Raw genomic sequence first — 14,546 nt, forward strand, 5'->3', positions numbered from 1 at the left:
CATTCTGGAGTACAATTAACACAGTATTTCAGTTTCACAGGGCAGTTCTGGCTTAGTAAACATAATGATAGCTTTACTCCAAGGTATAAATGAGAGGGCATTCATTTGCATTACTAACACACCTTGACAAAGGTTCCAAGATCAAAGACAAGCTGTCAGCATAATTGTAAAATAACACTTTTCCTCCATTTTAATTACTTGAAATAGCTTTTCTGTATTATTAATAACATCCTCCACCATTAGAGCAAAACTTGATTAAAGGCACTGCTTTGTGCACAAACACAGAGGAGGTTTGCATAACGTGGGAATGACTTGAAATGTATTTGGAGCACACTCTCAGGCACAGGGTGGGTTTGTGGGGGTCTCCTGTGCACCAGGAGTTGGACTGGACGGTCCTGGTGGGTCCCTTCCAACTCAGGATATTCTGTAATTCTATGTTTGGATTGTAAACACAGAACAAATCTAAACAAATGTGCTCACTTCAAACCCAGCCAAATCCAGACAGTTTGGAGCAAGACTCGGCTCCCTCTGCGAAGTTCCCAGCCCCAAGAGGCAGCTGATGTGAATCCAACCTGAGAGCCCTGCCAGGCAAGCAAAGAAAAAAGTTTCACGTCCACCAAACCCCTCATCTGAGAGCAGATCACCTTTCTCACAGAAGAAGGAATAAATTCGGTTTGGAAGGAATTGTTCCCTGGCAGGGTGGGCAGGCCCTGGCACAGGGTGCCCAGAGCAGCTGTGGCTGCCCCTGGATCCCTGGCAGTGCCCAAGGCCAGGCTGGACATTGGGGCTTGGAGCAGCCTGGGACAATGGAAGGTGTCCCTGCCATGGCTGGGGTGGCACTGGATGAGCTTTAAGGTCCCTTCCAGCCCAAACCATTCTGTGAATAAACTCTGTGATCTCAAGCCTGAATCAGTGCCCTCTAAGTCTCTCCCCAGCACTTTCAGTGCATTCTGGAGGAATCCCCAAATCCAGTTGCTTTACTCACAGCTGGTGATTGGCATCCCCCAGAGATCCCATAGCTCATTTTCCCACCTCACAATCTCCCACTTCCCACCCAGAATAAGGACGCAGAAGCACAGCCCAGCTGATCAGGGTTACACAGCCCTGGCTGTACAAAAGCAAGTGACACCCTGCTCTTGCACTCCTCCAGTACTGCCAATGCATCAGTGCAACAAAATTAGCACCAAAAAAGTACCCATTGCTGCAGTAATTCTTCTCGGTTTGATGTGTCCTTCTCTCCAAGAAAATGCCTTGCATTTGAGGCGTGACGGATTAAGAGATTTAATAGGTTTTTGCATCCCTATCTTCCATGACTTCCATTTGATAGCTCTGGTCCAGCCTCAGCACTCACTGAGCCATTTCCGCAGATGATTAGCTCTTTGAATACATTTTGCATTGTTTGATTGCATTTAATAGAGGAATACTGTAGAACAAGACTAAAAACAAATTAATTTACAATATATAAACTTTTATGGTCGCATTTAAAAAAAAGTAAACAAAAACCTGTCGCAGTGTCCCTCACGCCTGGCAGGCATTGACCACAGGCTAGCTCAGTTTTTGCACTGCGGCAATGTGGATCGGTCAGGGTTACAAGCAGAGCCGAGTTATCTCCTCCCGGTGGGTTTTTGGTTCCCCACACAGGTGGATGGACCTGATGGCGTCACGACTACGGCGGCGGAAAAAGGGTCGACTCTCTCTGAGCAGGGTAAAAGGTGGTTTATTAAAGGGGAGTCCAGCAAGGAGCTCCACCTCAGACCCTTGCTGCCCAGAGAGAGCCCAGATCAAAGCTGAGCACGAACTTATAAACGGGGGACGATCCAGGGGTGGTGACAATGGGTCAGCCAATAAGGGAACATGGGGGTGTAATAGGGCGTGTCAACTCCTGACAAACAAATTAATCACAAGAGGGGAGAAGGGGATTCCTCAGGCACCAGCCTATCACTCCACGCCTCCCCTGGATCTTTCCAGAATCCAGGGAAGGGTCCCAAAGTGACAGACAGGGCAACTAAGAGGAGAGAGTGGGCATTGACAGAGACAGGTGGAAGAAGGGGGTGATTGACACAAAACGACTGGTTATATAACCAACTCATACGGGGGAAACCATTACAGAAAACAGGGGGCACAGTGGAATGAACCATTACAAAAATAACTTATAAATATTACAAAAATAACTTAATAACTTAATAAAACAATTCTTGCACCACCACAAAAACTCAATTTGCTTTACATGTGAACAACTTAGATGTTTTTCCAAGACATGAACAAACTGCAGGCATTTCATAATCCCCAAAGCAGTGACCACAACAGCTCACCAGTGTTAGACTTGACATTTGTTCCAGAGCACATGCAGCATGTTACAAACTTCCCTGGTATTAAGTGTGGGGATTAGGCTGGTTTTTCCCAAGCTCCTTGCCCTGTGCTGGAAAGGGCCGGCACACTGCAGCTCCTCTGTGGAAAATCACTCCATCAGCTTGTTAGCAGCTGAGCAGAGAGGATGCCCTTGGGGTGGCTGTGTAGTTCCCTCCTTAAACAAGGATATAGCCCATGAGTAACACACAGGAAAGAAAAAAAAACCACCCAAAACACCCCCCCCCCCCCTCAAAACACCCCCCCACAAAAACCCAACAAACCAACCAAACAAAATATTAACATTCTATGATTCTCTGATTTCAGTTGTTGCTACTCAGACACAATTAGGCGCTGAACCTACACTGTTACACTCTACCTTAAACATGAAGTGTGCCATGGCAAATGTGTTGGCAGTCTCTACACCACCACTTTGAGGGTGGAAATGGGAGCAGCTGAATGTGCCTGAAGGGAAAGGTCATCTGGAAATCATGGCAGCACTTTCCTTTAAAGAAGATTTGCCTCTGTGGGTATTGGCCATCCCTCGTGCTGTCTGCAGACCTGGGAGCTTCCAAAGTGACCAGTGCCTCCTGCAGTGCCTCAGAAAATGCCCTCAGCCACGGGTCTGTGCCTGTTACAGCTCCCTGGCTGCTCAGAGGGAGCTGCACCCTCAGCCCAGCAGAAAAACTGTGCAGTGCCCAGGGCTGCAGCTCCACCTTCCCACGGACATCTCTGCGGTCCAAGGAGGGCCAGCCTTCGCCTTGCACACCTGGGAGAGCTGTGTGCCTCGACCCTGCAAGTTCCAGTGTTTGAGGTCTATTAAATGGAAAAACATTTCCACTGAAGTCAATTCAGCAGCACTCTCGGCCTTCCAGAACGCAGTCCCCGAGGTCCAGGCAGGCCGTGTACTCTGCTGGACAGCCTCCCTCCATCCCAGACACAACTGCACTGCACACAAATGCCTTCCACAAAAACTCCTGATGTCAAGATGAAAAGAGTCTGAGAATCCCAAAGAGCAAAATATCCCTTCTCTGAGAGGTTAAGATGCCTCTTATGGGAGGAAAATTTGATATCTGGTAATCTTAGAATGCTTCAGGAAGCTGGGATTGTATTTATTTCCCATCTGTGTGAGGGAAGGAAAAATGCTCTTCAAAAATAGTTTGTTGCTCAATACGGTCTTTTGCAGGCCTTTAACTTTTTTTGTTATTCATTGAAATTTATAAGAGAAAGCTGAGAGTCACAAATGGAAAAGAGATTTGACTGGCAGCTACAACTTCAATTTGTATGAGAAATCTCCCTGGAAAACAGACTTATTTTATCTCGGCCTCACCTTCCAGTAACAAAACCATGACAGTAACACTCACTATTCTCTTGTGTACCCATTCTCACTGGAAATTACAACTGAATTACAAAACAGATTGCCTGATACTCGTAAAAATAAAATTCATAGTCCACTCCACTCCAGCTAATTAATTTTCTTCAAACCACATCCCAGAGTGATCAAATGAGACATGAGCTCTTTCATGAACAGAAAATCCCACTGGAGTTCCTGAACATCAAATGTAACAAACACCAGCGTTTCAACATTCGCATCACCATGTTTGAGCCCCCACTTTTGCATGTGTAAGCACCCATTTGCATGTGAGCATTATGTTTTATTAATAGCGATTAATATTAATATTCCAAGGTGGTAGTCTGTGTGAGTTCTGAATCGATGCGAAACGGGTTCATGCAATGGGACAAAAGCAGATTGCTCACCATTAGGGTCATCAGGAGAACAGGGTCCATCTGACCACACTAAGAACAAAGCAAAGCACCACGTTCCTGCTCTCAGCATTACTGTTCACAACAGCACCGCTGTGAAGCTCTCCAGCATGGCCCTTCTTTTGTCTGCCTGGCCCTGGGAGCTCTTTTGCACATTTTCATATAGTTCATATTAAATATGGGAACTTTAGCTTCCCTCATGAGACCCAGCTCTGGAGCTGTTTCCCTAAATAATGGCCATCTGTTCGGAATGACCACCCCAAACACCTCGCTTTGTTAACCTCAACTTTGCTGCAGCTAATTCACCAGTGGGGATTACTCCAGCCAGCTTTCCGTGGGCCTCTATTGTTATGAAAACCTATTATCAGGCAATTAAATGACAGCAAGAATGCAATAAAGTACAACAGTTTTACTTGTAGCATTATCCTGGGTGCTGATGTTAATGAAAGGCTATCGCACCCCTGACTGCAATTCCGAAATTCTGCCATACAGGAGAAAACTCTCGTCAGCAGCTATTTTCAGTCTTAATGGTCTGAGCAATTACAATCCTTGCCTTAGCCCTTCCCCAGTATTTCACCCCAAATTAAACTAGGGACGGCTCTGAGGTGATCTCCGAGGCTGCTGCTGAGGCCAGGTCCAGAGGACACAAGGCCTGGTGTTCCCAGAGCTCGCCCATGTGAGAAGGTGTTTGTTTCCCTGTCACACAGGTGAGCCTCACAAAGGAGCATTCACAATCCCTTCTCCTCCCTTTTCCTGTGGAAATGAAACAATCAACCAGCCTTCTGAATTCTCTACTCTGAGTTTGTCTCAGTAGAAAATGATGACGCTGAATTGCCGTTAAAGTCCTTTCAGTGCTCCTCTGGCAGGCTGCACTTCTGGCATGACATCTTTCCTTTCCTTTTCTCATTTCTAGAGCTAAACATAAACTTAAATAAACCTCTTTGGAAAATGAGATGTACATAATTGCCACAAATACAACAAGGTGTCTAGACCATTTCCCCTTTCTAAATTGCGCTGGGTTTGAGATTTATACAATCAGCATTTCGTATTTCTGATATAAAACAGAGCAGTAGGTCTGAAGAGAGTTATGGGTTTTTCTCCTCACCCTGAAAGAAATGTACAAATCTATGTTGACATGAAGTAGTACTTTCCCTACTGCTGTGAGGATCCAAGTGCAGTCATGCTGCTTGGCATGGATTCAGCTAATATGCATTTCCAGTTCTCCTGCCCTGCCAGAAGGCAGTATATTTACCAGCCTGTATGTGCAGTTAGGCTAAAGTGTTGTTTTTCACTGGGATTCATAACCTCTCCTCTTTGGAATATTTATTTTCTTCCTAAGATGCCATAGGGAAACTTTATGCAACTTACTATATCACTTCTCCACCAATACTGCACCCAGGTTTCTGCCAGCTAGTTCGCCAAAACGCCCGGATGGGAAAGCTCCACAACAGAAATTACTGCATGAGAGAGAATATGAATTAATTCTTTGTTCATAAGTAATTTTAGACTGTTTTATAATTCAGGTTTTAAAATCCTGACATTCATTTTATAAGGCAGAAGTGTTTCACTCAGTCTAATTACAGGAACAACCTGCAAGTACAGTGTCCCAGGAAGGGCCCTTCAGTGCGAGGTGCTTTCCAAACCAAACAAGAAGCACAGGATCCAGCTATCTCCCCTCTTAGAGGAGATGAAATTGATTTTGTTACTTGGGAGAAATCACAGCAGCTTCCAAGCAGGATGGACAGGCTTGGTTGTCCCTCCAAACCCACCCCCTTTGCCATGCAGGGACAGAAGCTCTCTTCTTCCCCCTGGATCCATAATCCAAGCCAGAAATGAGAAAAATTAATGTGGTACTTTAATCCTCCTTACTATCCTTCACATAAAATATCTTCAACTAGAATTGTACTACAGAAACTTTATCTTTAAAAATTGGACTAAAGCACAAGGGAACCTCATAACATACAGGAATGTTCCCTGTGAACTGAGAAAAAGAAACAGTAAAATAATATATTAATCTAATAACACAGATAAGATTGTTTCTTGGAAGAACATTGAAAATAAAGCAGCAGAGGAGAGTTTTCTTCCGTAAAATGAGCTGTGCTCGCATGAGAGAGACCTGAACATCACTCACGCTGACGAGAGAAAACCTGTATTTCCCAGCTCCCTCACGAACGACAATTTCATCTCTCCCAACTCTCTATTGTCAAGCAAGAGAAATATGGTGTAGACTTGTATAACAGCCAAACAACTGACATTTACTTTTGGTCGTCCCTCCAAAGTTGTGCACTTTCAAAACCAATATTTCTGACTAATAACCTTTCTGTTCCTCATCACAGCATTTGTTTGGATCTCTTTCTGAGTCCTGGCCTGTTGAAAATACTTTGCTAGAGTGAATGTGTCCTTGACACCTACAGTGTAATATGGGCACTCTCCTCTTGACGCCACTGGTATTTCCCAGCACACAGGAGAGCAATGAAACAGAGCTCAGTGTGTACCAGAAGATCCCAAGAGAGAGTTTTGCCCTTGAGTGTTATGCCAGTGAGCTTTGCCTCTGTGCATTGCAAGGGACAGCTGTGACAAAGGTCCCCAAAGCCAAACCATGCATTAAAGGACTTTTCTGAAGCTGCACAAAGGGGGTTTACCGCTTTGTGCAACGGCCAGTCAGAGCAAGCAACAACGTGTAGCAGATCTGGATTCTGGGGTTTATTGAAAAGGGAATCAGAGGTTTTCCCTTCATCCCCTTCAGTGTTATCTTTGCTCATCATGTCTTAGCCTCAGTGTGGAGTAGGAGTTGAAGCAGGAAGTTCTTTTGCTCCAGCTGTGCACAGTTGTGCCTCTCCTGTCCCAGGTCCCTGGGCATCCCAAATCTTCATCCCCCCGCTCATATCCAGGATCTTCCCTCCAGAGCCTCCCTCCTGGTCTCTCTTTTTTCCAAGACCACTTCTCATTTTGGAAACATTCCTTTTTCAAGCCCTGCTCTGCACTCCAGAACCCCAAGTTCTCCCTCTGCAGTCTGTGTACAAAAGCCCACCAAGTGCCTCCCAATCAGTAGGCCTGGTTCAGGTCTCCCTGGCAGATTTGGGACGTGCCTCTTGTCTAATTCAGGCATTATAAGACTTTACAGCTGTCCTAGAGCAGGCTTCTGACAGAGGTCACACGTTCAGTTTTGGACGTTCACGCGGAGGCCACTTGCGAGTGTGCACACTTTGTCCCACTTACAACACTCCGGTATGAATTTATTCAAATATGTGATGAATAGTCAGCACAAATTCCTGATTAGACCCTAATCACAGAGTTCCAGACAGGGCACAGGCACAGGTACCCTACTCCTGATTAAACCTGCAGGCAAAGCAGCCTCTGCAGGGCCCCTGCTGCACACTGAGGGCTCTGCTCACACACATCCCTGTGAACAGAGCCTGACCCGTGCTGTCCAAGCCACTCGTGTTCTGGGGCACTGACACCCCTGAGAGGTGAAACGCCACATCTGGATTCTGCTTTTGACATCAAACTTCCATTGGAAAAGACAGCCCCGGCCAAGGGGGTGGCAGGGGAGAGCAGCCCAGACAAACACACAAACGAGGTGATTAAAAACATGGAGGTGGATGCTGAGAATATACAAATTAGAGGACTGGCTTTGCTCGCGCTTGCATCAGCATAAAACCTGACTGGCCCAAGGGAACTCGGTATAGCTGAAGCCACATAAATAATGAGCTGTGAAATCAGGCCTTGAATAGCAAATGATAGTGCTTCATGATAGTGCTCATTTCATAATATTGCTGTACTACCTGCCTTCTGCATTAGCCTGCCTTAGAGTCAGGGGTGAGATGAGTATTCAGCTGATAACCAGCTAATCAGTGGTTACATTAAAACACATCAAATTAGGCTCTCAAGTGAAAGGGGGAAAGCTTGTAAATAAGAAATTTTTTTTATTTTTTTTTTTAGAAAATATGAATGAATTTTTTAAAATAGCTTTTGAGACATCTACTCAGTTGTTTCACCTCTAAAGGCAGGGCAGAGGCGGGGGTGGTTTTCCTCTCCCCCCACCAAGTGCCAGTGAGCCGAGCTGATTGCTGCACACATCATTTGACATCCTGCAAACACAACGAGCGCTCCACCGGCAGCAAAGACAGACAGAAACATTCTCAACACTTGTCACATTCCCTGATTGGTTCTCAGTGAGCTGTTTGGCATGGAAATGTGGGGAGGGATGGAGCTCTGAGAGACAGAGCGCAGGGAAAGCGCCTGCGACAGCGCATCATCTCCTTATTAGTGACTCTGGATTGGGAAACAGACAGGGAAATGCATCGCCATGACACTTCTGGTGTTGCCTGTTACACAAATAAAGAGGAAGTTTGTCAGTAAATCCCAGTTAAGTACGCCTTCATGGCTTTCTAAAATCCATTTATTTTCCAGGAAGCACACAGGCACACACAGCTTCAAAGTGGACGCAGCCCCAGCACAGAGCCCGGGCTCGGCACGCCCCAGAGCGCTCTGCCAGACAGGGATAAGCACGGAGAGCACCTGTGCCTTCAGCCTCCAGAAACTGCTTATCACAAACAGGATAAGCACATAGGCAGGCAGCGAGCTGGACCAGAAACTTCCATCCAAAAATGATTATGAAACACTTAAAATCTAAAGCAGCAAAGAACTCAAAAAAAAAAAAAAAAAAAAAAAGATTGAATTGCCCTAGGAAGCTCAAAAGAAGGCCATGCTTGATTGGATTCAGATTTGACTGAGATTCGCCCTCATTCATTAAAAGGTTTGAAGATGTTCAGACAGCCAAATATTAACTCTCAAGTTGCAGAGTAGGGTACAGAGGAGCCGTTTCTCACAGGCTGGATTTCCCACACAGCTTTTCTTACAAGCCCATCACCTGAAATCCTACAGGCCCTCATAACCCACACATTAGCAAACCATGTTTGTTTTAGAAAATAATGGCTCCCATTCAGGCAGCTGCCAAAGCTGGGTGTATGCACACACATCTCCAGTTCTGCAGCCTCTCCTAACACTGACATTCATCTTACTGTTGAACTAACATCCATGCAACTATTTAATTAAATAGATAATCAGGTTAGTATAAAATCAGCATAAAATCATACTGTTTATGACAGTAGGACTTCAGCAGGGCTGGCATTTATGCTTAAATGGAGTCCTGCACTCTGTGTCCTGTAACTCATCTGAAGCAGACAAGAATTGTTGTCTCCATGCCCTTCATAAATAGGAAACTGAGGCAAGGGAAGGTTGAGTGCCTTGCTCAAGAACACCTGAAAGGTTAAAAGTGATGCTGTTGTGAGTCATGAGCAGGAGAGTGGCTGAATAACCTCTTGTTTAAAGCCTGAAGTATGTTTACTGAAATTGATTGAAAATAGACTCTTTGGTTTTAAAATGGCTCGTTGGAATTTTTCAGCATTTTGTGATTCTTTTCTCTTGCCCTCCACCAGCAGCAAAGTTCACACGCATGAAAGCAATATTTAGCACTAAAACCTTTAAAAGTTATTCTTGTCCCAGTGATGTCAATCTAAATTTAGAACAAATTCAAGGATAAGCTTTATCCTGTAACATCCACATGTGCCATCAGCCGCTTGTGCTCGGGCTCACAGCATCACATTTCGGGGAGGAGGTCCCAAAGAACATCAGCACCTTGCTCAGCCCAGGGGAAGCTCTACCCCCGCCATTCCCACCTTCAACTCAAGCAAGTCAGCAGTGTAAATCTGCCTTCAAAGTTCAAATTCCTTATGTTGGTACTTCGATGTTTCCTTAGTACATCAAATTGTTTGGATTGATATCCATCCCAATCAAGGCAGGACAGACTATCCAAGAGCACTCAGGCTCTGGGTACACATGCAGCAGAAAAACTGTAATTAAACTTGAAGCCAAGAAAACTCCAGGCATTTCCCATTGTCCAGTATACACAAAAGGGAACGGCTCAAAGAAGAGCTTGCAGCTTCTTTCTGAGCACAAACAAGAGGTTCTCCTGAGCTGGAGGAAGCAGGGTCACAGGGAGCTGCATCACGGCTATAAATAATTCTGATTTTAAGGCTACACTTAAATGAAAACAGAAAATACAACTGACAGCACCTATGCTTCTTGTCTTTCTCTATATTCTCTTACAGCTGACCTTGAGAATATTTAATATTAGCCTAAGGGTGGAAAGAAACGATCTTCCTCACTGCAATCATTTAATAATAGCTCGTCCTCCTTCTGCTCAGTATGCAAGCAGACACTGCTTTTGTCACGCCTTCAGCAGGTGCTTTGTTCACGCCGAGCTGGTGCCTGAAGCCCAGGCAGTGCCCCTGCCGGGGTGCAGGGCTGTGCCCCAGTGTGGGCAGCAGATCCAGACCCAGGCAGCCGCGGTGTCACAGCTCGGGACAATTCCTCTGTCACTCAGCACAGCTGTTTAGAGGGCCGCGCCGGCTCGGGGGATCCCGCCCCTCAACCAGCGGGGAAAACCAACACAAACCACCATTAAAGTCAAACCACAAAATGAATTTTGATTCAACAGGCGTTTCGTCAAGAAAAAAACGTCCGCCAGCAGTTCGGCGATGGGATGAAATCAGATTGTTAAACTATATTTTTCTGAGGTTTGGTAACGCTCCGGTCTGACAGTGCCACGGGCTGTCTAATGGATGCGGGAGGAGCCCTGGAGCCGCAGTGCCCTCTCCCGAGCTCGGCAGGCCCGGCAGGCAGCGGGACCGGGCTGTCCTTGCACATCCCATCCGTGCCCGGGCTGTCTTTACAGAGCACATCCCATCCCTGCCCGGGCTGCCCTCGCACATCCCGTCCGTGCCCGGGCAGAGCCGCTCCGCTCAGCCGCGCTGGCCCCGCTCCGCTCCGCGCAGGGATCGCGCTGCAGCCGGGCCGGGGATGCCTCCGCAGGGATGGGACACGAGAAGCGAGGCTGTCTCGAGTTCCCTTCTTGAAAACACCTTTAAAAGAAGGCGAAATGGACGATGGGCAGGAAAGGTCCCCGCGGGGAGCGGGACCCTGCAGTGCTGCAGGCAGGGGAGCGGTCCGGGAAGGGAGCGGGAGCGCTGCTGGCCCCAGGCACAGCCCAGCACGGGAATTCTCCAGCCTCACCGCAGGGGAACTTGGGGAAATGCTCTCACTACGATGCATAGCTGGCTCGGAGTCGCGGGCAGGGAAAGGGCGTGTGCGCTGGGCTGTGAGCGCTGAGATCCCTGGGCAGCCGCGGCGGGCACAGCCCAGCGCTAGGCACGGAGCCGTGCTGATGGAACCAGAGCATCCCATCCCTGCCAGCGCCAGGGCAGGAACCTGGCACAGGAGATCTCCCTTAAAAGCCATTTCAGCCATCTAGGAGGCTAAATATAGGCTTCATGATCAATAAAGCCAGTTAAAAACTGCTTTTTTTTTTTTTTTTAAATCATAAAATAGTCTCTCTTGAAATTATTTTTTCCTTCTTTTCTCTATTCACACATTCTCTCTTCCCAGCCTTCATTTGGGTTCCTGATTTCAGCTCCAGCCCTGCTTTACAAGCTGATTCCTGTTAAAATTGTGACAAATTCTTTCCCATCTTTCTTCCAGGGGTTCATGAGGATGCAGATGCACCATGCAGTTCAGTTTCAGGGGATATTTTAAAACCCAGTTTCATTTCTTCATCCTCAAGCTAAGCACTGCATTTTCCCTCTGCTGATACACCGTAACTGAGTGATGCACGCTGTAACTTTAGACATAACTCGTGAGACATGAAGAACACAATGACAACAAACCAACTTCTGGGCAGGTCTTTGCTGCAGCTCTCACACCAAGGAGTTCAAGAGCTTCAAATCACACAAGCATTAAGGTTGGAAAAGACCTCCATGACCATCCAGTGACTGATTCCCACCTCTTCCCCAGCCCAGAGCACCGAGTGCCATGTCCAGGTGTACCTTGGACACCTCCAGGGATGCGGACTCCAAACCTCCCTGGGAAGCCCCTGCCAATGTAGAATTAAAAGGATTTCTGCGCGTTTATGTCTCATGTTAGCAAAACACAACTCCTTGCTTGATTTAATACTTGCTGTTACCAAAGTAACATGCAAATATTTCAGCCTTGGTGCTCACAGCAGCCACCCTTTTCCATGATGCTTTCCTCTCATGCATTTATAAACATCAGTTCTTCCCTTACCCTTAAACTGAGCTTAAATGAGCACTGCTGTAAAGTTTAGCAACAGCAAAACCTTCAACTACCAGAGCACCTTTTCATGCCAAAACATCTGTGTTTGTGCACCAGCAGCAATGATTAATGTCAACACGGCTCTGGGAATTGTGTTTGTTAATTAACTGCTGCTGTAGAGCTTGCAGGCAGAGTACAAAACATGACATTCCTACAGGGTGTACACAAATACTTATTATTTTCCTTATGCAAAAAATCCCAATGGAAGACTTATTGTTTGGGTTTGTTTCAGTTAGCAGATGAAACAGCTACACTTCCTGTTGGGTACTTTACAGGAGGGTCTCCACCAGCAGGCCTCTGGAGAAGATGAACAGAAGAGGAGGCTGGGTTTCTGTATTTTCTCTAAGTTAGGTCACCTCTGGAGAAAAGCAATGCCTGCTCTAAAGTCAAGTGTGATAAATTCCTGAAGGGGATTATGTGATTCAGCTTTCTGTGATAGCGAGAGATTGAACTCACTGACCCAGAAAGCCCCTTTCTGCTCTCCTCTTGCTAAAATGCTTCTTCCCAGGCACTGCTTATCAGGGTTATCAAGCTTATCCCTGCTTATCAACCGTACAGGAATAGTCTGGAGTGACCTGTTTGGCAGCTGATGCTGACAGGAGCCACACAGCATCCTTTGGGGGACCCCCTGAATCCACTGCTGCTGACAGAGCTGTCTGTTGCTTTGGGACACCCAGCTGATTGGAGAGCAGGCACAGCTCGATGGAACCACGATGTATGGCCTGCAGCCTCCTGGCTGAGCTCTGCACACCAAACAAACCCCATAAAATATTCCCCAGCTAGGAGCTGATCCATAACCATAACCTCTCCCCGTGCTCACTGCAGAGCCCTCTTTGCTATCCTGGGCCCTGGGATGCTGCTGTAATTGACTCCATCCATTACCTTAAAGTGTTCTCCTGTTTATCCTGCCTTTATCACATCGAGCCATTGTAAAAATCTCTTCTGGTTTACATCTTCCCTGTGCTTTCAGCAATGCTATTACTCCTATAATAAGCTTAATGAGGACACTGAGTGTAGGAGTCTTCACATAAATAATCACAAGAGAAAATGCTCTGGAGATTCGAACAGCAATGTCACACTGCCCTCTGTTGAAATTTGAGGCACTAAAGTCGTGTTGAAACATCTTATTTCTAAGGACTAAAGGTTAATTATTTAATTTTTTTTAACTGCAACAGCTCTTTCCAGCCATTAGAGAAGATGATTATATTTTTTTCCACGGATTACAACATACATATTGAACTAAGTTTAATGAGCTGTCAGAGAGAGAAATCCTTACATCCCTACAGTCAGGGGGCAGCAGGAGGGCCTGCAAATTTTGAACCTGAACAATCCTTTCAAAGCTCAAGATTTGCCCTGACACTAATCATAATCAACTTAACTCTTTTAGCATCTAAGTCATCAAACTTGCCCTGAAGCCAGGCTGGTTCTGACCAAACCCCATCCACGGTCACTCGGCCACTTCCTGCCACAACCTGTGGCAGCCATGGCAAACACTGTCACCTTCAGAAACATTCCTGCAGGAAATGCTTCTCCTGCAGTTAGAGGAGTGGCACCCTGGAAGGATGTGCTGAGTGGTCTGCCAGCATCACTAACATTTGCCCTCTGTGCTGCGAAGGACTCCTGCAGCACAGCTCATTCTGTCTCTGCAGCACGTTAAAGGCATAAAATACAAATTCTTCTGTATTTATCAGGTTGTGCCGTATGCCATGTTTTAAAAATCCCAGGTAACATCCCATGATTACACCACAAGGCTTTTGACAGGCACAGCTCCATACTTTAATCAGCCCCCTTGGCTTTGTACAATTGCCCCAGAAATGGGTCAGGATCGATGATCAATGGGAGTGCCATATCACGTGTGCAGCAAGTCTGTCTATAGGTACAAGAGGAAAGTTAGAGTCTGGGAGAAACAAGTCTGTGTTCTGACCCTGCCCAGCTGGAAGTCACCCTTAGTGGGGTGGAATCTGGGGAAAACACCTTTTGGAATGACTGGCAGGAGGCCCTTGGGGAGAGGGGGAAGGTGCTGGAAGGAGCAGCTCATGGCATGCCCAGAGCTGGGGTAGAGCTGGCAGAGCAGAGCTGCCCAGCACATCTGTCCTGCACTGCCTGTTTGTCCTCCTGGGGCCAGGAACAGCCTCAGCTGCACCAGAGGGAAAAGGAGAGCAGCTCTGCATTGGCATCTGGGTCAGGAGAACACAAAGGACTGGTATAATTCAATCATGGGCTTTGGCTGTCCAGCAACAGCACAGGGCCCTCCTGAGACCCCC

The 14,546-nt window shown here is 46.7% G+C and overlaps 1 long non-coding RNA gene across 3 annotated transcripts in view; it reads right to left on the reverse strand.

Annotated features, from left to right (window-relative positions):
• The window catches only part of LOC120757584 (uncharacterized), a 79,610-nt gene that overhangs the window by 15,889 nt on the left and 49,175 nt on the right, over nt 1–14,546 (reverse strand). For 2 of the 3 annotated variants that reach the window (XR_005702589.1, XR_005702587.1), the window contains 2 exons: nt 5,479–5,567; nt 2,313–2,524 (listed from right to left, as the gene is read on the reverse strand). The exons of the other annotated variant lie outside the window; for it this stretch is intronic. This is a non-coding gene — a long non-coding RNA (uncharacterized LOC120757584). The remainder of the gene's footprint in view (nt 1–2,312; nt 2,525–5,478; nt 5,568–14,546) is intronic. 3 annotated transcript variants of the gene reach the window in all.

Source organism: Hirundo rustica, chromosome 11 (assembly GCF_015227805.2).
Source record: "Hirundo rustica isolate bHirRus1 chromosome 11, bHirRus1.pri.v3, whole genome shotgun sequence".
In the NCBI taxonomy this organism is placed as follows: Eukaryota; Metazoa; Chordata; class Aves; order Passeriformes; family Hirundinidae; genus Hirundo; species Hirundo rustica.